We start from the raw sequence: 23658 nt of genomic DNA on the forward strand, positions 1-23658 counted from the left end.
AGGACCAGAATGCTGAATCAGTCTGACCTCCATGACTGAGAGAGTTCTCCCAGATGTTGAAGTTACACCAGTGCCTTTTACTCTTGCAGCTTCCCAAACGTTTGTCCCTGATGTAAGATCTTTCAATGACCCGAAGAACTAACTGTTTTTATCTCCATAGCTGCTGCCAGACTTGCTGAGTAATTCCAGCCCTTCTGCTTTTTTTCTTTTATGGGATTTGAGCTTCCCTACATCAGTGAAATGAAGAACTGCAGATTCTGGAGATCTGAAACACAAAAGTGCATAAATTGCTGGAGAAACTCAATAGGAATGGCAGCACATGTGGAGAGAGAAGCAGAGTTAGCATTTGAAGTGCTGTGACCCTTATTCACAACAGTTCTGGACGCAGGCCAGGATATTGGCTCTGTTTCTTTCTCTCTCTTTCCACCGGTATTGCCAGACTGGCTGAGTTTCTCCAGCAATTTCTGTTCTGACACTTTCACAAGGTTGATATTTGTTATCCAACCCTAATTGCAAGGTATCTTGTTTGAGCCAATTCAGAGGGCAGTTTAAGAGTCAACCACAGTGCTGTGGGACTGGAGTCACATGTAAGTCTGATCAGATAAGGATGGCAGTTTCCTTCCTGAAAGGACATTGTGAACATGGATTTTTATGACAATTAACGTCAGTGCCATCGATACCATACTGAGACTAACTTTGTGTTCCCCATTTATGATTTGAATTATTCACATCTCATCTCTTGCTGTGGTGGGATTGTGAACTCATGTTCCCTGGATTACTCATCCTGTGACATTATGTCTAAACTGTTGCTTCCCATCCTTTGTTATTTTGTGTCTGCTCTTTACGTCTTTGTCCTCTGATGTTTGGGAAATTGAACCTGTTTAAAAGATTGCTCGAAACCTGCCCCTTTGACCAAGTCTTTGGTCACCTGTCTTAATCTGTGTTCCGGTCTTGTGATTTTTAAAGGAATTCTCATTATGTTTACGTGAAGCACATTGAGATAGTTAACTGTACCACAAGTATTATTAGAATGCAGCTTCTATCCCTATCTTAATATCTGAAAATAGAGGGTCATATTGTAAAAGTAGAAGACAAAAATGAGGATGATTTCTTTTCTTTGTGAGGGTTGTGTGTCTTCCTCAAAAGTTAAATATGTCACATCGATACGCAAGTCAAATGTACACAGTTGTGCTGGCACGCTTGTGGAGCTCTGAGTTGTCTTGTCCTGTTCTCTGTCGGTGTGTCCTGATCTTGTGTGAAACATCTTCGCTCAGATGGCAATGAACCGGTGAAGTGTAACACATGACTTGCTGGTTTGCTCCATTTCCTGCAGTAAAGAAACCAACGCCCGTGTAAGAAAAGACTCTCTGCAGGATTGCTGTGTCAAGACAAATTCTGAACACTAAGCAGGCTGCACAAAAATGCACTCATATCAATTTACCTGAGGGAAGAGTCTCCGGTGTCCATTTCTCTCTGTCCCGACAGCACAGTATCTTCCTATCTCTCTATTAACAAGACCTTTGAACAAGACGTTCAAAGTTGCCCATTTCCTATGCATTAGTGTAACCGACTTCTCCTGCCTCACGAAATAGAGAGAGAGAGAGCAGAAGAGCGAGTGGGCTCCTTCTTCCACCAGATACAGCTTGCAAGTCGAAAGAAAATGGTTCAATATCCACCAGTGGTCCTGCGAGCAGGGAGACAGATTGAGAAGCAGATGTTCTTGAAACTCTATGCTGCTTGTAATTCCCGGAGCAATGTACAATATATTTTGTACTCAGCAAGTCTCAGTTGCTTCAGGAGCTGGGCGCACCCATGGTTCTTGGCTAGTTGGTCTCGGAGTATGATGCTAGCTTTGGGTTTTCTAGCATATACAGACGGGTGGGAGGGGACGGGTTCCAATCTCAGGCGAACCCTCATTTCTTAAATTGACCTGAGCAAAGATGCTGGGTCAGTTTTCTCAAAAAGCTGCTTCGTTAAATAAGATCGGACTGCCTGAATTAGGGACGGCGCAGTGCTGCCATTGCTTTGAACACGGCGAAGGGAAACACTTGCTCAAAGTGAAAACAAGTATTGCAGATTTTTCGCCCGCGCAATCCGAGTCTGAATGAATCCTCCACCTGTATTACGCTCAACTCTGAGGGTGATACTTCAGGAAGCGGGGAAGTGAAGTGATTGCAGATGGCGCTGAACAGGTTGAAGTGAATGGTGCCGTCCTGAGGAATGTCAGCAACGAAGGGAGATTGGAAAGTTTGGGGCAGCTCTCTTTGGAGAACAGAAGGCTGAAAGCTGGCCTCACTGAAGTTTTCCACGTCATGAGGGTTTTAGACAGAGGAAATAATGCAGTGAAAATGCTCCCAGGCCTGAAAAGATCGAGAAAGATTTGGCAGAGATTTAAAGTCATCAGGAAAAGAAGTAAAATTGACATTAGGAAGACCGTTTTCAAGGGACTGGGGTCAGTAAGTCGCTGTCTGACAGTGACAAAGAGGCAGATTCAATGGACACAAAAGGGAATTCGGTGGACATGTTCAATGTAACAACATGCAGATTTACAGGGAGAAGGCGACAGAATTAGACACTTATTTACATATTGTGTTGAGCCAGCAGAGCTGAGGTGGGCTGCATGCCCTCAGTCTGCGCTGTCAGACATTTTGTGATTCTGAGTGAAATCGGAGTTAGACCAACAGAACGTGGAAAATTTGACAATGGGTATATTCTACCCAACAGGATACTCCATCACAGAAATGAAGGTGTTTTGACATCATTCTCGAAGGTACATACCACTATGCAGATTCAAAACCGAGTATTCCTTTGAATCACTGAGTAATTTGTTAGTTATTCAGTTGAGGTGAGTGGAGTTGCGCATTGGGAGCCACTCCCGTTGATAGTTCGAAGCCGTTTTCTCCTGTGTGATAGACCGACCAGCACTCCAATTTGCTGTGCTTCCAGTCAGTAGATGCAGATTACTGTCCCATACTGATACACGGGCCACGATGACCCAGCTGTGGTGACAAGCTTGTGAAGGTCTGAGTGCTCTTCTCCTGTTCTCTGTCGGCCTCCTATGATCCGAATCATCAAACCTCTCTTCTCTGAGATAGGAATAAACTGGTGAAGGTGAAACACATCAGTTGCGGTGTGTTCCATGTGCAGGAGGCCCTGCAGTAATTCCCCACGCTGTTTCACACAGCAGCATCCTCTCGGTGAATTACGCTTGGCAAAAAAACTGACTGAACCAAATCAGTGTCCGCCATTGGATTTTACTGACACCGTTTATACAATTCAGGCTCACCGTTAATGTGGAGAGGGGCCGTCAGACTGTAGTTTCCGCTCCTTCTATTGAATAAAGATAATTTTAACTGTGTCCAGTGAGAAGAAAGAATTTACTGTTGGTGGGAAACATTTCTATCTGAACTCGCTGTCACGCTCCTGATAAATTGAAACATAAAGCTGGGAGTCTCTGGATTATGTTGTAAAAATATCGGTATTATGTTATTCACACCGCACTGTCACCAACTGAAAGAAGCGGCTGCCCAGAGATAGACGGCTGTGTTTAAATCCAGCGATGAACTGGTGGAGCTGAGCATTTACCCAAACACTGGGCACACCACCTCTTTGACACAGTGCCCACAAATCAAACTGACAGAAAAGCGTGATCGAAGACTCGGCTCGACAGATATCCGGAGTGAACGTACTCCTTTCTTGATTTGAAATGTAAGAACTTGGCGCTAGTGAGCCTGACGTGATTTGAACACGCAACCGTCTGACCTGGAGTCAGACGCGCTACCATTGCGCCACAAGCTCACGGGGGACCTCTCTTCATGCTTAAGGGAAGTGATCGCACTACAATGATTTTACGTTATGAGTAATAACGGAGATCAACAGTTCATGTCTGTTCTGTCCCTTCCCCTCTCCTTCTGTCTCACGAAACAATTTCCAACTCTACCTCAATAAAAAACTGAAAGAACTGTGGATGCTGTTTATCAGAAACAAAAAAAAAACAGGAGTTGCCAGTGACCCTTCCACGGAACTGATGGTAATTGGGAAAACGTTAGTTTATATGCGGGAGATATTGTGGGAGGAAGGCGGATGCAGTAAATGATAGATCAGGACAGAGCCCAAAGCGAGGGAAGAACTGTTGGACAGGAAAGGGAGTTGATAACGATCTGTGTGGGAGGGTGAATGGAGATTGTTCGTGGCTAAGAATAGGTAGTGTGTAATGACAGACTATGTGATAACAAGGCTTGGTGTGTGTGGTAGGGACGAGGATACTATGGATTTCAGGCCCTAGAATTATTGAATTCCATATTGGGACCGGAGTGATGTACGGTCCCCAAGTGGAATATTCGGTGCTCTTCGTTCTGCTGGTGCTGAGCTTCGCTGGGACAATACAGCAAACCTGAGACAGACATGTTGGTCAGGGAACAGGGTGGGGTGTGGAATTGGCAGGCAACTGGAAGCTCAGGATCATTTTTGCAGGCAGAACGTAGATGTTCTGTGCAGCAGTCACCCAGTTTATGCTTCGGTTTCCCCAATGTAGATGAGGCCACATTGTGAGCAGCAAATGCAGTAGACTGGGTTGTGAGAAGTGCAGGTAAAGTGTCGCTTCACCTGGAAGGTGAGTTTGGGCCCTTGGATTGTGAGGAGGGAGCAGTTACATGGGATGGTGTCACACATTCGGCAGTTGCAGGGGCAAGTGCCGTTAGACTATTGGGGTAGGAATAGTGTTAGGGTTGGTGGGAATGAAGGAAGAGTGGACCCAAGGTATAGCTCCTGCCCATTTACCTATCTGCCAAATCGAGGAATTTATTAAGTGTGTACAAGGACATTTTCTAATTCACAATGTGGATGTACATACAGGCGAGGGTGCAAAACTTTAGGGCCAGCAAGCATAATTCTATTAACATTAGAATATTGATTGAAAATAATATATCAGATCAAAAAGTTGAAGTTCTAAATTGGAGGAAGACTCAGGTATTAGGCAAGATCTTTCAAAAGCTGACTGGGGGAAGATGTTTGCAGGTTAAAGGACTGCTGGAAAATGGGAAGCCTTCAAATATGAGATAACAAGAGTCCAGACGCAGTATATTCCTGTTAGGGTGAAAGGAAAGGCTGTTAGGTTGGGGAATGCTGGATGTCTAGAGAAAATGATATTTTGGTTAAGATAAAGAAGGATGCATGTATCAGGTATCGACAGAGAGATCGAGTAAATCCTTAGACTATAAAGGCAGTATGAGCATACTTAAGAGGGTAATCATGAGGACAAAAAGGGGACATGAGATAGCTTTCACAAATAGAGTCGTGGATATCCCAAAGGGTTTTTTGTAAATACATTAAGGACAAAAGGATAACAAGAGAGAGAATAGGGCCCCTCAAAGATCAGCAAGGCGGCCTTTGTGTGGAGCTGCAGTAGATGGGAGGGTTGGAGTGGAATACTGAACGGATATTGTGCATCAGTATTTACTGTGGAGAAGGGCATGGAAGATATAGAATGTGAGAAAGTAGGTGGTGACATGTTGAAAAAATGCCTATATTACAGATGAGAAATTCGTGGATATCATGAAATGCATAATCGTGGATAAATCCCAAGGACCTGATCAGGAGTACCCTAGAACTCTATGGGAAACTGGGGGAGTGATTGCTGGGCCTCTTACTGAGATATTTGTATCATCCATAGTCACTGGTGAGGTGCCGGAAGGCTGGAGGGTGGCTAATGTGGTGCCAGTATTTAAGAAAGGTGGTAAGGCAAAGCCAGGGAACTATAGACCTGTGAGCCTAACATCCGTGATGGAGAAGTTGTTGGAGAGAATCCTGAGAGATAGGATTTACATGTATTTGGAAAGGCAAGAATTGATTTGGGATAGTCAGCATGGCTTTATGCTTGAGAAATCATGTCTCACGAACATGATTGAGTTTTTTGAAGAAGTAACAAAGTGGATTGATGATGGCAGAGCAATAGACGTGATCTATATGGACTTCAGGAAGGCGTTCATCAAGGGTCCTCATGGGAGACTGGTGAGCAAGGTTTAATCTCATGGAAGCTGAAAATGTGTTGCTGGAAAAGCGCAGCTGGTCAGGTAGCATCCAAGGAGCAGGAGAATCGATGTTTCAGGCATGAGCCCTTCTTCAGGAATTCACGGAATGCAGGGACAACTCGTCATTTGAATACAGAACTGGCGCGAAGGCAGAAGTCAGAGGCTGGTGATGGAGGGTTGCTTTTCAGACTGAAGGCCTGTGACCAATGGTGTGTCAGAAGGATTGATGCTGGGTCAGCTACTTTTTGTCATTTATATAAATGATTTGTATGTAAACGGAGGAGGTATAGTTAGTAAGTTTGTAGATGACACCAAAATTGGAGGTGAAGTGGCAAGCAAGGAAGATTATCTCAGATTGCAACGGGACCTTGATCAGATGGGCCAATGGGCTGAGAAGTGGCTTTTGGAGGTTAATGTAGATAAATATGAGGTGCTGCATTTTGAAAAAAACAAATCAGAGCAGGACTTTTACACTTAATGGTAAGTTCCTTGGACGTGTTGCTGAACAAAGAGACCTTGGAGTTCAGGTTGATAGTTCCTTAAACGTAGAGACGCAGGCAGATGGGATAGTAAAGAAGGCGTTTGGTATGCTTTCCTTTGTTGGTCAGAGCATCGAGGATAGATGTTGGGAGCTCATGTTGCCACTGTACACAACATTGGTCAGGCCACGTTTGGAATATTGCATGCAATTTTGGTCTGCTTCCTATTGGAAAGATGTTGTGAAACTAGAAAAGGTGCAGAAAAGATTTACAAGGATGTTGCCAGTGTTGGAGGGTTGCGCTATTGGGCGAGGTTGAATAGACTATTTTCTCTGGAGCGTCGGAGGCTAAGGGGTGACCGTATAGAGGTTTATAAAACCATGAGGGATATGGATAGGGCAAATAGACAAGTTCTTTTACCTGGGATGGGGGAGTCCAGAACTAGAAGGCATAGGTTTAGGGAGGGGAGGCGAAAGATATAGAAGGGACATAAGGGGCAACCTTTTCACGCAGAGGGTGATGCATGTACGGCACGAGCTGCTGGAGAAAGTGATGGAGGTTGGTATAATAACAGCATTTAAAATGTATCTGGATGTGTATATGAATAGGAAGGTTTTATGGGGATTTGGGCCAAGTGCTGGCAAATGGGACTGGATTAGTTTAGGATATCTGGGCTGCATGGACGAGTTGGACCGAAGGGTCTGTTTCCGTGCTGTACATCTGTGTCACTCTGTGAGACTCCATGGGATTCTCTGCACAAGAGAGCAGTTGAGACAGCTTCATGAAGTATATTGAATACACAGTTGGATGGGTATTTGCGTGGTAGGGGAATTAAGGTTAGTCGGGATTGTGCAGGTTGGTGGAGCTGTGATCTTAACGAATGACGAAGCAGGCTTGACCAAATGGTTTACTCCTGCTTCTGTTAATATGAATCTGTAACACTGCATTTCCCGCGGCAGAGTTTTCCCACGGCACAAAGGAGGTTTCCTAAAATAAATTTAAACCCCTTGCTTTGCTTGAACTCAAACTGCATTGACTTGGAGGAGAGTGGGATTTGCAAAGTGTCCTCCCCTCCACACGTGCCTCAACTGCAGGACAGCTGTCCGACCCGCCTCCATTGTTGACGTCACAATGCGGATGCAGCCCTGTCAGCTTCAGAGTGAAACTTCCTCTCTCTGGGCAATATCTGGGAGCAAAGCAATGTCACACCCTTTCCATATACCATCCTCCAGCAGCGAGGGGGGAGGGGAGGTACGGGTGGGTGAAACACTGTTCACTTGTAGCAACTGGAGTGAATCCAGGGAGGGGGCAGACACTCCAAAGGTGCTCAAATACTTTCTATCTCTCTTAAAGCTATTTTCCTTGTGTATTCACTCAGTTTGGCACGTGTACAGTTTGCACCCTCGAAAAGGATTGTTTCTTTACTCATGTTCACAACTAAAAGATTAGATTCTCATGGAACTGAGCAGCATTTAAGGGATTGGCACATTTCACAAACGTGCAAGGGGCTTGTGGCTCGTCCGTCTAGGGGAATGATTCTCGCTTCAGGCATCCTGGTGCGTGGACGTGCGAGAGATCCCGGACGAGCCCTTGTTTCTTACATTGACTTGTGCGAAAACGGCCCATCAATTCTCTCAAAAAGCAGCTTCGTTAAACGAGGTCCGTTGAATCAGGGATGGGGCAGACTTACCATTACAATGAACGCGGCAATGGCAGCACTTATTCAAAGCGAAAATGAGTTTTACTTCACACAGAGGGTGTTGGGCGTTTGGAACGCGTTGCCAGCAGATGCGGGAGAGGCAGGCACGGTAGATTCATTTAAGATGCGTCTGGATAAATGCATGAGTGGGTGGGGAGTAGAGGGATACAAATACTTAGGAATTGACCAACAGGTTTAGACAGTACATTTGGATCGGCTCAGGCTTGATGGGCCTGTTCCTGGGCTGTAAATTTTCTTTGTTCTTTGTTCTATATGGTGTATATCTGATATTGTTGGCTGTTCTAAAAGTTTCTTTGTAATTATTGTTCACCTTCTAATGTAGTAATGGAGTTACGTCCTTTTTTGTCGTAATTTTTTTTATTTAATAGGCCAGCAGGAAGTCATTCAGCAATTTTTCTGCCTTTCTTTTCTCAAGCAGGCTTAACATTTCATTTTCATATTCTTGATTCAGCTCCATTTCCAGCGTCTTTGTAGGCAGTTTGTTCCATGTTATTGTCACTGGAATGAAGTTTTCCTCCATACATTCTCTCCTGCGCAACTTTATTGGAAAAAAACCTACCCAGGTAAGTTTGCACTACACCAGCTTCCGGGTCCGCTCCACACTTTTTTTGAAAAAAATATTTAAATTTAAACCGTGAAACAAACGTAACCGCGTCTACAAACAGACAGTGCCAAACAGCCCTTACCTGCTCCGCGGAGAGAGTGAGGATTGTTCACTCGTTTGTGGGTGTTGGGATGATTGCTTCTGCGGTTAAGTATTTGGTTTGCGTGTGTTGTTTTTCTGTCGACGCTAGTTTGAAGTTCCCCATTGACTGTTCGCTCTACTGTGACATCTAGGCATGGCACTTTGTTGCTGTTCTCCTCCTCTTCAAACCAGGAGCCCCCCCTCAGGCCACAGTCTCACCACTTGGAACACCAATATACAGACTAGTCAAAGACCTCCACTGAAGACTAAAACACCAAGTCGAAGACTCACGCCACTCCAGTTACTCCATCCAAGAATTCTTGAACACCAAAGGCAACAAGATAGAAGAGGATGGAATAATACTGTCCTTTGACATACTGCCCGTTCACATCCATTAACATCAACGTGACCAAAAAAAACTGAAGACACTACTTGAAGAACCAAAGACACAAACACCAAACAGCACCAACGTCATCAGCAAAGATAACACTGTCAAGCTCATGGAGCTGTGCCTTACCTCCCACTTCCTTTTCATTAACAAGACTAACAAACAAATCAACGGAGCACCCATGAAACCACCAATATCAGGATTCCTAACAGAAGCAATAATGCAGAGATAATGGAACAACTTAGAGGAAACCTACAACACCATCAACAATCTCCTTACTGGCATAAAATTCACAAAAGAGGAGAACAACAACAAAGTGCTGTTGTTCTAGATGTCACAGTAGAGCGAACAGTCAATGGTAAATTCAAAACAGCGTCTCCAGGAAACAACACACGCGAACCAAGTACTTAAGCTGCAGAAGCAATCATCCCAACACATGCAAACAAATCTGCATCAGGATGCTATTTCAACGAGCTACTTCACACTGCAGCGCCCAGCAACGGCAAAGATCAATAAACAACTATACAGCGCATTTAAGAAGAACGGATAGCCCGTAGACCCGAATTCCTAATGAAGGGCTTATGCCCGAAAAGTCAAATTTCCTGTTCCTTGGATGCTGCCTGAGCTGCTGCGTTTTTCCAGCAACACATTTTCAGCTCTGATCTCCAGCATCTGCAGACCTCACTTTCTCCTCGATAATTTTAACTGTGTCCAGTGAGAGGAAATAATTTGTTGTTGGTGGGAAACATTTCTATCTGAACTGCTGTCACTCTCCTGATAGATTGAAACACAAAGCTCGGTGTCTCTGGATTGTGTAATAAACTTATCGGTATTATGTTATTCACACCGCACTGTCACCAACTGAAAGAAGTGGCTGCCCAGAGATAGACGGCTGTGTTGAAATCCAGCGATGAACTGGGGGAGCTGAGCATTTACCCAAACACTGGGCACACCACCTCCCTGACACAGGGCTTACAAATCAAACTGACAGCAAAGCTTCACGTATTATTGAAAGTTCCCGGAAAGAAGACTGGGCTTAACAGATATCTGGAGTGAACGCAATCCTTTCTTGATTGGAGACACAAGGAACTGATTTCAATGAGCCTAACTTGATTTGAACACGCAACCTTCTGATCTGGAGTCTGATGCGCTACCGTTGCGCCACAAGCTCACAGATAGCCTCAGGCCTCTATTCATGCTTAAGGGAAGTCATCGCACTACAATGATTTTACGTTATGAGTAACAACGGAGATCAACAGTTCATGTCTGTTCTGTCTCTCCACCTCTCCTTCTGTTTCTCAAAACAATTTACGACCCTACCTCAATAAAAAGCTGAAAGAACTGCGGACGCAGTATATCAGAAACAAAAAACAAACAGTAGTTGCCGGTGACCCTTCCATAGAACTGATGGTGATTGGGAAAACGTTGGTTTATATGCAGGAGATATTGTGGGAGGAAGGCGGATGCAGTAAATGATAGATCAGGACAGAGCCCAAAGCGAGGGAAGAACTGTTGGACAGGAAAGGGAGTTGATAACGATCTGCGTGGGAGGGTGAATAACTGTTAATAGAGACTGTTCGTGGCTAAGAATAGGTAGTGTGTAATGACAGACTATGTGACAACAAGGCTTGGTGTGTGTGGTAGAGACGAGGATACAATGGATTTCAGGCCCTAGAATTATTGAATTCGATATTGGGACCGGAGGGATGTATGGTCCCCAAGTAGAATATTCGGTGCTCTTCGTTCTGCTGGTGCTGAGCTTCGCTGGGACAAAACAGCAAACCTGAGACAGAGATGTTGGTCAGGGAACAGGGTGGGGTGTGGAATTGGCAGGCAACTGGAAGCTCATGGTCTTTTTTGCAGGCAGAACGTAGATGTTCGGGGAACATTTTCCTGACCCCATTGAAAGCACACATTGTCAAAGCCGAGGAAGAGCAGCAAATAAAGCGCTCCTGGATGGGTTCGAACCACCAACCTCCCGGTTAACAGCCAGGAAAGTATTACAAGCATTTTCGACAAGTGATACAGGGGACTGGGAAGAAAAGTATTATAAACTGTGAACAACAAAGTTCTGGAGTACAACACTTACATTCAAACACCAAAAACATCCAGGTCCTGATTAATCAGATTGCATTGTGGTGCTTTTCTGCAAAAAATCCTGCGTGGGGAAACTGACAATATGTTGCCAAAATCTCTTCCCAAGTGTACGCCGTGCTTCTTGTCCAGGGATGAGAAATTTCTATTCTGGGGAGACATTCCCAAGGTTGGGTATGTTCGCTTTGGAGCAAAGAAAGTTAACTGGAGATTTCCTGGGGCTGTTGGTAATGATGGGAGAAGAAGCGGTGGGAATGGGCAGAATAATGATCAGAAGAACCAATTGCCACTGACCAGAGTCAGTTACCAGAGGACAGGAATTGAAGTTCTTGAATGAAAAGCAGCACTTGTGCCTAATAAACACAGAGAATACTGCAGAAAGCCAACAGGTCGAGCAGCATCCGTGGAAAGGTAAACAGAGCTGACGTTTTGAGTCTGGTACCTTGTTTGTTCAGAACTCGAGTTTCCTCCATGGCAATCAATTCCCAGACATGAGAAAACGTGACTTTATTGAGACGGGTTTTGTGAAGTTTGAGCGATAATGCAACCAACAGGAAGTCATTTAAAATCGCCGGCGAAAAAAGCATAGTCAGCAGGTTACCACCATGGGCGGGGGGAGGCGGGGATGGGGGAACCCCAAAGGATCTCTACTCCAGCTCTTTAAGTGTTCAGCCACAACTACACGTCCAAAGTTGTGGTCTAAAATTTCTCATGGAATTGCTCGAACAGGAAAGGTGAGTACTGGACTTGTCCTGTCCGCGCCATAGTCCCAACGTTTCCTGTTCCCCTGGATTTGATCAGGACAGAAGAGGCTGATGGGAGATCGAATTGAACTACACACATTGATGAGGGACAGAGCGGGTGGGAAGGATCCATTTTCGTGCGTAGAGAGATGAATAATCAGGGCCGAAAAAAAGGAGCCACATCAAGAAATTTGGGGTTCATTCAGCAAAGCTAATGTAGAACTGTTCACAGAAAATTATGATGAAAGTCTCTCGAGTTATTTTGATTTGAAGTGTTCATGATGCTAATACAATCGAAAGGATGAAGGTACATTGGTAAATGTATTTGGTGACAGGTTTGTTCTTACCCTGTGAGCGAAACCTAGATCTGAAGGAATAAAAGGAACATTAACAATATCGATCTGAAATTGGATACGTGACAAGAAACAGAGCCATTATTGACAGTTGGCTTTTGAACTGGAGAAGGTTTCTCGTGAAATTAGCTTGAGGCTTGAGGTATGCAAGGTCAAGATAACTGAGGTAAAAGACGGAAATGCTATCCTCATTAGCAGACAGTGAAAGGATTACAAGACGTAAATTAAGCATTTTCGACAAGTGATACAGGGGACTGGGGAGAAAAGTATTATAAACTGTGAACAACAAAGTTCTGGAGCACAACACTTACATTCAAAGACCGAAAACATCCAGATCCTGATTAATCAGATTGCATTGTGGTGCTTTTCTGCAAAACATCCACTTGCAATATCCGACAAAAGAGTGACAAAACCCATCCCTGTCAGCCCAGGATAGAAAATCCGAAGGGATGAAGGTTTGCTTATTTTCTGAAGATTCACAGAACTAAGACTGGGTTTTGGTGATTGTTTCCTTTCCACTCCCAGGAGCCGCAGTGGTTGGTGCGGTGGGTTGGGGAAAGTAAAATGTGCTGAAAGTGTGTTGCTGGTTAAAGCACACCTGCTGTGCTTTAACCAGCAACACATTTTCAGCTGTGATCTCCAGCATCTGCAGACCTCATTTTTTACCCGAAAGTAAAATGTGCCCGTGAGCAGCGTGTGAGGCTATCTCAGCTTCCGCTGTGACTTGACTCCGATGTTCCGAGGGACATTTATTGACGCGAGACAGTGAAAAGATTCTCATTCCCGCAGATCGGGAATTCAAACAGTATGCCGGCTTCAGGACAATGAGAAAGATTAATTGGGGTGTGTGAAGAAGCTGTGAGCTGCATTTCAAACAGGTAGGTGGAGACAGATGTGTCATTCATTGCGCCCGGGCCCTGTGCGTATCTAACGCCACCATGCTGCAGAGTTCTGACGTTAACACGGACATGCGCAGCAATGGGAACATTCACAAGGTCAACAACCAAAGATAATCACCGTCACTGCTTCCCTTCCACAGTCACAACTTTGTGAAGCAGTATCTTTCACTGGCAAAGGAAACACCCTTGTCCTCAGGTGCTTCATTTCGATCACGATTTCATGTCCCTCACTGTTCTAGTCTCATTTCCAAACACTTGGCTCATAGCCTCAAAAGAAGCTCTGCGGGTATCTGCTTGTTCCACCCGAACAGGCAGTGGGTTGCAGATTCCCACCACTCCCAATGTGAGTGAAATATTTTTCCCCCTCCACTGACTTGAATCTTAAAGAAGAAGCCGGGGAGCAAGCTCCCTTCCTTTTCGACGACATTTCTCATTTTGTAGTCGGCAGGGGTCACACCTGCGTGGGGAAACCGCAATGGGTTTCAAGTCCATCGCATTAACCACTCAGCCCACGAATACAGAACTACACTGACATCTTCACTTCCCAGATCTGTCTGCCTGCGGAGCTGAGAAAGAGTGAATCATCGCAGAGTTTGTTTGAATCTATTCACTTCAGTGATTCGAAAGGGTTAAATATCTGCACACGGCGAGTCTAGGTGTTTCATCGCAAAAGATGAAATGAACTTTCAGTTAAAACCAAATCTAGAAATTTCAGGAGGAACGGAGAAGGTCAGGCAACATCTATGGAAAGAGAATCAGACTCAGTATTTCAGAATTCCGTTTTCTCCGACAGGTGCTGTCAAACCTGCCGAGTTTCTCTTTTTTTGTCTCGGGTTCTCAGCATCCGCAGTCCGTTACGTTAGACAATAATGCGATTCAGAAACTCCTTTGTGGAGGAGTTTTCCGTTTGGATAACATTCGTCTGAGCCCATTAAAGTGCACACAGCCGCGAAGAGCAGCGTACTAAGCGTCCCTGGGGCGGATCTAACCACCAACCTTTTGGTTAACAGCCAAACGCGATGACCACTTGCGCCACAGAGACAGGCGATAGCGGGGATTGCGGCATCGCTTAGGGGAGGCTATTTGTGAATTCATAATTCAGCCTGCCCCGCCTAGAATTACAATTGTCGTCTATCACTTTTACTTTTCCTTAATAATGCCTGGGACATTCATTGTGGAGACACCGGGGAGAGTCTGATCCCACCCTCTGCAGAAAGAGAGGGGGGAGAAACAGAACAGACATGAACTGTTGATCTCCGTTGTTACTCATAACGTAAAATCCTTGTAGTGCGATCACTTCCCTTAAGCATGAAAAGCGGACGCTAATGCCCCGTCAGCTTGTGGCGCAACTGTAGTGCGTCTGACTCTAGGTTAGTAGGTTGCGTGCTCAAATCGCGTCCGGCTCCCTAAAAGTCTGCTTCCTACATTTCAAATCAAAGAAGAATTACGTTCACTGCCGATATCTGTTGAGCCAAATCTTCGTTGCGGAAACTTTCGATCACACATGAAGCTTTGCTGTCAGTTTGATTTGTGAACGCTGTGTCAGGGAGGTGGTGTGCCCAGTGTTTGGGTAAATGCTCAGCTACCCCTAATGTGAGAATGAAAACACAAGCTGTTCATCCCGCGATTTAAACACACAGCCGCTTCGTTCAGTTGGTGACAGCGCGGTGTGAATAACATTATACCGATATTTTTACAACATAATCTAGAGATTACCAGTTGTGTGTTTCAATCTATCAGGAGGTCCCAGCTCCTCCTGTCATAGCAGAGTGACAGCGAGTTCAGATAGAAATGTTTACCACCAACAACAAATCCTTTCCTCTCACTGGACACTGTTAAAATTATCTTTATTCAACACAAGGAGCGGAAACTACAGTCTGACGGCCCCTCTCCACATTAACGGTGAGCCTGAATTTTATAAACAGTGTCGTCCCTAATCCAGGCAGTCCGATCTTATTTAACAAAGCGGCTTTTTGAGAAAATTGATCGGGTATTTTTGCTCTGGTCAATTTAAGAAATTATGGTTCGCCTGGGATTGGAATCCGAGAACTCTCAACGTCTGCATTCGCGAGAAGACCCAAAGCTAGAATCATATCCCAGACTAACGAGCCACCAGCCATGGGTGCAGCCACCTCCTGAAGCAGCTGAGACTTGCTCATTACGAAATACATTGTACATTGCTCCCAGAATTACAAGCAGGGAAGAGTTTCAAGAACACCTGCTTCTCAATCTGTCTCCCTGCTCCCAGGACGCTGCTGTTTGTCCCATCCCCAGGCGCCGGGCTCTCTCCACTGGTGGATAATTGAACCATTTTATTTCTCCTTGCAAGCTGTCCTGGTGGAAGAAGGAGCCCACACGCTCTTCTGCTCTCTCTCTCACTAGTTGTTGAGGCAGGATAAGTCAGTTACAGAAATGCGTAGGAAATTGGCAACTTTGAGCTTGTTCCAAAGGTCCTGTTAACGGAGAGACTGAAAGATGCTGTGTTGTCGGGACCGAGAGAAATGGAGACCCTTCCCTCAGGTAAATTGGTATGAGTGCATTTTTGTGCAGCCTGCTTGGTGTTCAGAATTTGTCTTGACACAGCAATCCTGCAGAGAGTCTTTTGTTACACGGGCGTCGGTTTCTTTACCGCAGGAAATGGACAAAAATAGCAAGTCATGTATTTCAACTTCACCGGTTCATTGCCATCTGAGAGAAGAGGTTTAACACTTGAGATCAGAACACACCAACAGAAAACTGGACAACATGACTCAGAGCTCCACAAGCGTGCCAGAATAACTGTGTAAATTTGACTTGTGTATCGATGGGACACATTGAGCTCAGATACACGAAGTTTTGGGAAGCAGATGACAAGGTAAAGGAGAGAGCAGAGTGTCGTTATAGGGGAAAGCTTCTGAAGACGACATTGAGTAAAGAAGTGAAAATGGTTTCCCTTCTGGGTTGTGATCCTAACATGCACCCGCTGTGCCATCCTCCTGCATTGCACGGCAGCTTTCCCGAGTACTCAGTGAAAAGTATTCAGCTTTTCAGTTGGCGTGTGTCTTGCACGTTCGAGAATGAAATCAAAAGATCTTCACTGCTGTAGTGTCATGTGCTGTTGTGCAGACATATTGTCGATGTGCAAATATAAACTCAAGGAGAAATGTACAATGGAGACTCAGAGCCAGTTGAAACTTGCTCAGTGTGAAGTACATTCCACATTGCTCCAAGAATTGCAAGCAGCAAAGCGTTTCCAGAACATCTACTTGCCATTCTGTCCCCGGGGCGCTGATGTTTGTCTCATCCCCAGGAACTGGACTCTGTACTGGCGGATAATTAAACCATTTTGTTTCTACTTGCAAACTGTTCTGGGGTGAGGGAAGAGTCCATTCGCTCTTCTGCTGTCTCTCTCAATCACTTGAGGTGAGAGAAATCACTTACACTAATGCGTGGGAAGTGAGTAACTTTGAATATGTATTTCCTCCAAAGGTCTATTATCGGAGAGATAGAAAGATGCTGTGCTGGCGAGACAGAGAGAAATGGACACCAAGCACTCTTCCTCAAGTAAATTCATATGCGTACATTGTTGTACAGCCTGCTTGATGTTCAGAATTCGTCTTCATGCAACAAAATGCCGAAAGTCTATTGCAAAGTGGGCACCGCTTTCTTTGCTGCGATCGCGCAGCAGTTAACATCTGAGCCTCAAGTGTCCCAGATGAAGAGAATCCGAGTGAAACCTTCACTCACTGAGAGTCATCCCCGGCTCTGAGCTGAGGGACTGCAGGCAGTCCAACACGGAAGGGACGGTTAAAAATGAACCAGCTTTGCTCCCTCAGCCTCTCTGTCACAGAGTCAGGCAGTGGGACGGCATAAACACGTTGCACTATTCTCGCGCAGACAGAAGCCGTTCAGCCCATCGAGTCCACGGCGACTCTCTGCCACTTGCCTCTCTCTGAGGTGATTCACAATCAGTAATATCTGTCCTCATAGGAAGGAACTGTATCTGAGTGGTGATACGGTTTCTAACATACTGATCGTCTTGTCACTCACGTCCGACCTGGCGTGGCGATTAATGCAGGGAATGAATGGAAGTACAAGGCATGCATTTCAACTTTATCAGTTCATTGGCATTGAGAAGAAGTGGTTTTGCGAATCAGTTCATAGGAAACCGACGAAGAACAGGAGAAGACCACTCAGACCTCCAAAAAGCATGTTACTTGAACCGTGTGAGTTCCCCGAGAGTATCGGTATGATACAGGGTATTCAGACACTCAGGCAGTAGGTGCAAAGGCAAGATATAGAATATAGCACAGCCCCAGTTCAAAAGGAAGCCGCTCAAGGAGACATTGCACTATAGCGGAGGATGACTTCAATCTATCGACCTCGGGGCTATGAGCCCAGCACACAACCACTACGCCACTCTGCTCCTACATGCCGAGAGTTTTCCACAGGTCCCTTCGAGACTGATGTCAAAGATCTCCACTGCTGTCTTATCATATGCTGTTGCGCAGATGTATGGAAGCTGTGTAAATATAAACTTTTTCCTAACTTCCCACATTCTGTTGGTCGAATTGTGATTCCATTCTGAATCACAGCATGTGTCAAAGCACAGACGGAGGCCATGCGGCCCACCTTCGTTCTGCTCGTTCGACACAGTAAGTAAACGTGGTTCTCTACTCGTATCATTCTCTTTCCTTCACCATGTAATTCTGCACAGTGTTACTTTAAACATGACCACCGAATTCCCGTTTGCGTCTATTCAATCTGCCTCTTTGTCAGTGTCAGTTAGGGATTTACTGAATGCAACCACTCACTGTACGAAAGCGTTCTTCCCAATGTCACTTTTAGTTCTTTTACTCATGACTTTAAAACTCTGCCGAATTGTTGCCGATCCTTTCAGGCGTGGGAGCATTTTGACTACATCACTTTCTCTGTCTAAACTTTGCATGACTTGGAAAGCTTCACCAGGCCAGATTTCAAACTTCTCTTCTCCGAGGAGAGCTGTCCCAAATTTCCAATCTTGCTTCAGTGCTGACATTCCTTAAACACGGCACCACTGACGTCAACACAATATTCCATCATTTCACTTCCTTGCCTTTGCAAAATTTGTACTCCCAGCGGTAAAAACAATGACTGCAGATGTTGGAAACCAGATTCTGGATTAGTGGTGCTGGAAAAGCACAACAGTTCATGCAGCATCCGAGGAGCAGTAAAATCGACGTTTCGGTCAAAAGCCCGCACTTTAGCGAAGGTACTTCTTGAGAAAGTTAACCGGGCACTCTTGAACAAATCAGGAAATACGGGCTCGTCCGGGATTTCGCGCAAGTCTACGTAGTAGATGACCCAAAGCGAGAATCATACCCCGAGACCAACGAGCCACACCGAGAGCACACAAGCACCCCCACTCCACCTCTTTAACCAGCTGAATCTTGCTCAGTGTGAAATACATTTGACAGTGCTCTGAGAATTGCAAGCGGCAAAGAGTTTCCGGAACAGCTGCTTCTCATTCAGCCTCCCTACTGCTGTTTGTCCCGGACCCAGAAACCGGGCTCCCTCCACAGGCAGAAAGTTAAACCGTTTTGTTTCGCAACTTTTCTCTGACACCGGAGTGAACCTTGATAAGCATTGCCTTCCGCAACATAGGGTACAGAGAACAACAGAAGACCACTCAGACCTCCACCAGTGTGTCATCTCAATTGTGCACATTGGGCCAGTGTATCAATGTGAAATATTTATGTCAAAGTTTTTTGGGAAAGAAAAGAAAAGGCGAGGTGCTGAACAGTGCGCCGTTCTACGGAAAAGCTGCTAAAGACGACATTGAGTGAATAGGAGAGATGGTTTCCCTTCTGGGTGATGCTCCCATCATACACCCGCAGACATATCGCCGTCCTGCAAGTATAAACTCTGTCTAAGTTGCGCCATTCTGTTTTCTTCGAACTGTGATTTCGCGCAAAAGTACAAAAAGTCAACACTCACAATGTTCAAACTTTACAAAGTTCTCAGAGATATATTTAGCGAACACCTGGAAGAAATTCTCCCAAAAGTACCTGAGGAATTTCGGTTTGAGGGCTCTTGAACATTATGTAGAATGAAGGGACACAAGAAAAATTAAATTTAAACTGTAAAACACACGTAACCGCGTCTACAAACAGGCACTGCCAAACAGCCCCGACCTGCTCCGCCCCCCGAGAGAGTGAAGACTGTTCACTCGTTTGTAGCTGCAGAAGCAGTCATCCCAACGCATGCAAGCAAATCTGCATCAGGATGCAATTTCAACGAGCTATTTTACACTGCAGCACCCAGGAATGACGAAGATCAATAAACAACTGTACAGGGCGTTTAAGACGGATAGATAGCCCTCTGACCTGGTGAAAACTGCTTCCCTGACCGGGAATCGAACCCGGGCCGCGGCGGTGAAAGCGCCAAATCCCAACCACTAGACCACCAGGGAGACATAAACGCCACCTCGAAGCTCTGCTAAAAATTGCCTCGCTGCCCGGGAATCGAACCTGGGCTGCGGCAGAAAGAAGACCTTCACCGGTACATCCCTCAATGTAATTTTTTTGTATCCCTTGCTCCCGATGCGATCTCTATAACACTGGGGAGACTGGAGAGTCATGTCACATCTCCGGGACTCACTTGCGCGCCTTTATTGGAAAAAAGCGCGGAGCGGACCCGGAAGCTGGTGTAGCGCAAGCTTACCTGGGTAGGTTTTTTTTCGATAAAGGCGCGCAGGAGAGTCCCAGAGATGTGACTTGACTCTCCAGTCTCCCCAATGTTATAGAGATCGCATCGGGAGCAATGGATACAAAAAAAATTAAATTTAAACTGTTGAACAAACGTAACCGCGTCTACAAACAGACACTGCCAAACAGCCCTGACCTGCTCCGCCCCCCGAGAGAGTGAAGACTGTTCACTCGTTTGCAGCTGCAGAAGCAGTCATCCCAACGCATGCAAGCAAATCTGCATCAGGATGCAATTTCAACGAGCTATTTTACACTGCAGCACCCAGGAATGACGAAGATCAATAAACAACTGTACAGGGCGTTTAAGACGGATAGATAGCCCTCTGACCTGCTGAAAACTGCTTCCCTGACCGGGAATCGAACCCGGGCCGCGGCGGTGAAAGCGCCAAATCCCAACCACTAGACCACCAGGGAGACATAAACGCCACCTCGTAGCTCTGCTAAAAATTGCCTCGCTGCCCGGGAATCGAACCTGGGCTGCGGCAGAAAGAAGACCTTCACCGGTACATCCCTCAATGTAATTTTTTTGTATCCCTTGCTCCCGATGCGATCTCTATAACACTGGGGAGACTGGAGAGTCATGTCACATCTCCGGGACTCACTTGCGCGCCTTTATTGGAAAAAAGCGCGGAGCGGACCCGGAAGCTGGTGTAGCGCAAGCTTACCTGGGTAGGTTTTTTTTTCGATAAAGGCGCGCAGGAGAGTCCCAGAGATGTGACTTGACTCTCCAGTCTCCCCAATGTTATAGAGATCGCATCGGGAGCAATGGATACAAAAAAAATTAAATTTAAACTGTTAAACAAACGTAACCGCGTCTACAAACAGACACTGCCAAACAGCCCTGACCTGCTCCGCCCCCCGAGAGAGTGAAGACTGTTCACTCGTTTGCAGCTGCAGAAGCAGTCATCCCAACGCATGCAAGCAAATCTGCATCAGGATACAATTTCAACGAGCTATTTTACACTGCAGCACCCAGGAATGACGTAGATCAATAAACAACTGTACAGGGCGTTTAAGACGGATAGATAGCCCTCTGACCTGCTGAAAACTGCTTCCCTGACCGGGAATCGAACCCGGGCCGCGGCGGTGAAAGCGCCAAATCCTAACCACTAGACCACCAGGGAGACATAAACGCCACCTCGTAGCTCTGCTAAAAATTGCCTCGCTGCCCGGGAATCGAACCTGGGCTGCGGCAGAAAGAAGACCTTCACCGGTACATCCCTCAATGTAATTTTTTTGTATCCCTTGCTCCCGATGCGATCTCTATAACACTGGGGAGACTGGAGAGTCATGTCACATCTCCGGGACTCACTTGCGCGCCTTTATTGGAAAAAAGCGCGGAGCGGACCCGGAAGCTGGTGTAGCGCAAGCTTACCTGGGTAGGTTTTTTTTTCGATAAAGGCGCGCAGGAGAGTCCCAGAGATGTGACTTGACTCTCCAGTCTCCCCAATGTTATAGAGATCGCATCGGGAGCAATGGATACAAAAAAAATTAAATTTAAACTGTTAAACAAACGTAACCGCGTCTACAAACAGACACTGCCAAACAGCCCTGACCTGCTCCGCCCCCCGAGAGAGTGAAGACTGTTCACTCGTTTGCAGCTGCAGAAGCAGTCATCCCAACGCATGCAAGCAAATCTGCATCAGGATGCAATTTCAACGAGCTATTTTACACTGCAGCACCCAGGAATGACGAAGATCAATAAACAACTGTACAGGGCGTTTAAGACGGATAGATAGCCCTCTGACCTGCTGAAAACTGCTTCCCTGACCGGGAATCGAACCCGGGCCGCGGCGGTGAAAGCGCCAAATCCTAACCACTAGACCACCAGGGAGACATAAACGCCACCTCGTAGCTCTGCTAAAAATTGCCTCGCTGCCCGGGAATCGAACCTGGGCTGCGGCAGAAAGAAGACCTTCACCGGTACATCCCTCAATGTAATTTTTTTGTATCCCTTGCTCCCGATGCGATCTCTATAACCCTGGGGAGACTGGAGAGTCATGTCACATCTCCGGGACTCACTTGCGCGCCTTTATTGGAAAAAAGCGCGGAGCGGACCCGGAAGCTGGTGTAGCGCAAGCTTACCTGGGTAGGTTTTTTTTTCGATAAAGGCGCGCAGGAGAGTCCCAGAGATGTGACTTGACTCTCCAGTCTCCCCAATGTTATAGAGATCGCATCGGGAGCAATGGATACAAAAAAAATTAAATTTAAACTGTTAAACAAACGTAACCGCGTCTACAAACAGACACTGCCAAACAGCCCTGACCTGCTCCGCCCCCCGAGAGAGTGAAGACTGTTCACTCGTTTGCAGCTGCAGAAGCAGTCATCCCAACGCATGCAAGCAAATCTGCATCAGGATGCAATTTCAACGAGCTATTTTACACTGCAGCACCCAGGAATGACGAAGATCAATAAACAACTGTACAGGGCGTTTAAGACGGATAGATAGTCCTCTGACCTGCTGAAAACTGCTTCCCTGACCGGGAATCGAACCCGGGCCGCGGCGGTGAAAGCGCCAAATCCTAACCACTAGACCACCAGGGAGACATAAACGCCACCTCGTAGCTCTGCTAAAAATTGCCTCGCTGCCCGGGAATCGAACCTGGGCTGCGGCAGAAAGAAGACCTTCACCGGTACATCCCTCAATGTAATTTCTTTGTAACCCTTGCTCCCGATGCGATCTCTATAACACTGGGGAGACTGGAGCGTCATGTCACATCTCCGGGACTCACTTGCGCGCCTTTATTGGAAAAAAGCGCGGAGCGGACCCGGAAGCTGGTGTAGCGCAAGCTTACCTGGGTAGGTTTTTTTTTCGATAAAGGCGCGCAGGAGAGTCCCAGAGATGTGACTTGACTCTCCAGTCTCCCCAATGTTATAGAGATCGCATCGGGAGCAATGGATACAAAAAAAATTAAATTTAAACTGTTAAACAAACGTAACCGCGTCTACAAACAGACACTGCCAAACAGCCCTGACCTGCTCCGCCCCCCGAGAGAGTGAAGACTGTTCACTCGTTTGCAGCTGCAGAAGCAGTCATCCCAACGCATGCAAGCAAATCTGCATCAGGATGCAATTTCAACGAGCTATTTTACACTGCAGCACCCAGGAATGACGAAGATCAATAAACAACTGCACAGGGCGTTTAAGACGGATAGATAGCCCTCTGACCTGCTGAAAACTGCTTCCCTGACCGGGAATCGAACCCGGGCCGTGGCGGTGAAAGCGCCAAATCCTAACCACTAGACCACCAGGGAGACATAAACGCCACCTCGTAGCTCTGCTAAAAATTGCCTCGCTGCCCGGGAATCGAACCTGGGCTGCGGCAGAAAGAAGACCTTCACCGGTACATCCCTCAATGTAATTTCTTTGTAACCCTTGCTCCCGATGCGATCTCTATAACACTGGGGAGACTGGAGAGTCATGTCACATCTCCGGGACTCACTTGCGCGCCTTTATTGGAAAAAAGCGCGGAGCGGACCCGGAAGCTGGTGTAGCGCAAGCTTACCTGGGTAGGTTTTTTTTTCGATAAAGGCGCGCAGGAGA

The 23658-nt window shown here is 46.2% G+C and overlaps 7 non-coding genes across 7 annotated transcripts; all 7 read right to left on the reverse strand.

Moving 5' to 3' along the window:
* Positions 1 to 3726: 3726 nt before the first annotated feature.
* trnaw-cca (transfer RNA tryptophan (anticodon CCA)) lies at positions 3727 to 3798 on the reverse strand. Its single transcript has one exon. It is a non-coding gene; the product is annotated as a tRNA-Trp (tRNA).
* Positions 3799 to 19748: 15950 nt separating this feature from the next.
* On the reverse strand, positions 19749 to 19820 carry trnae-uuc (transfer RNA glutamic acid (anticodon UUC)). Its single transcript has one exon. It is a non-coding gene; the product is annotated as a tRNA-Glu (tRNA).
* Positions 19821 to 20457: 637 nt separating this feature from the next.
* Positions 20458 to 20529, reverse strand: trnae-uuc (transfer RNA glutamic acid (anticodon UUC)). Its single transcript has one exon. It is a non-coding gene; the product is annotated as a tRNA-Glu (tRNA).
* A 638-nt stretch (positions 20530 to 21167) lies between these two features.
* On the reverse strand, positions 21168 to 21239 carry trnae-uuc (transfer RNA glutamic acid (anticodon UUC)). Its single transcript has one exon. It is a non-coding gene; the product is annotated as a tRNA-Glu (tRNA).
* Positions 21240 to 21877: 638 nt separating this feature from the next.
* Positions 21878 to 21949, reverse strand: trnae-uuc (transfer RNA glutamic acid (anticodon UUC)). Its single transcript has one exon. It is a non-coding gene; the product is annotated as a tRNA-Glu (tRNA).
* A 638-nt stretch (positions 21950 to 22587) lies between these two features.
* Positions 22588 to 22659, reverse strand: trnae-uuc (transfer RNA glutamic acid (anticodon UUC)). Its single transcript has one exon. It is a non-coding gene; the product is annotated as a tRNA-Glu (tRNA).
* A 638-nt stretch (positions 22660 to 23297) lies between these two features.
* Positions 23298 to 23369, reverse strand: trnae-uuc (transfer RNA glutamic acid (anticodon UUC)). Its single transcript has one exon. It is a non-coding gene; the product is annotated as a tRNA-Glu (tRNA).
* Positions 23370 to 23658: the final 289 nt, after the last annotated feature.

The sequence above is a fragment of the Hemiscyllium ocellatum genome (genome assembly GCF_020745735.1).
Source record: "Hemiscyllium ocellatum isolate sHemOce1 chromosome 27 unlocalized genomic scaffold, sHemOce1.pat.X.cur. SUPER_27_unloc_25, whole genome shotgun sequence".
Taxonomy (NCBI): domain Eukaryota; kingdom Metazoa; phylum Chordata; class Chondrichthyes; order Orectolobiformes; family Hemiscylliidae; genus Hemiscyllium; species Hemiscyllium ocellatum.